Source organism: Octopus bimaculoides, chromosome 23, assembly GCF_001194135.2.
Source record: "Octopus bimaculoides isolate UCB-OBI-ISO-001 chromosome 23, ASM119413v2, whole genome shotgun sequence".
Lineage (NCBI taxonomy): Eukaryota > Metazoa > Mollusca > Cephalopoda > Octopoda > Octopodidae > Octopus > Octopus bimaculoides.
The window spans coordinates 15,447,877-15,448,122 of record NC_069003.1 but is presented as its reverse complement, the minus strand read 5'-3'; positions in this window follow the sequence as shown (position 1 = coordinate 15,448,122).

The following is a 246-nucleotide window of genomic DNA, read 5'->3' as shown; positions in this document are numbered from 1 at the left end:
AACATGAAACGGCATCTGTTCAGTGGTCAGAGTGAACGGTCACCTCTCAGAGCCATTCAACATCATGAGCTCGGTCCGACAAGGTTTTCCCCTCTCGTCTCTCTTGTATGTACTGACTCTCGAGCCACCACTACACAAACTGGAGGCATTGAGAGGCATCACACGTGACCTAGCTTGTGGGAGCTGCGTGTCGCCATATGCCGATTGTCAGGTGGTCTATCTGTTGTTAACACCCGCTGTGTGGAG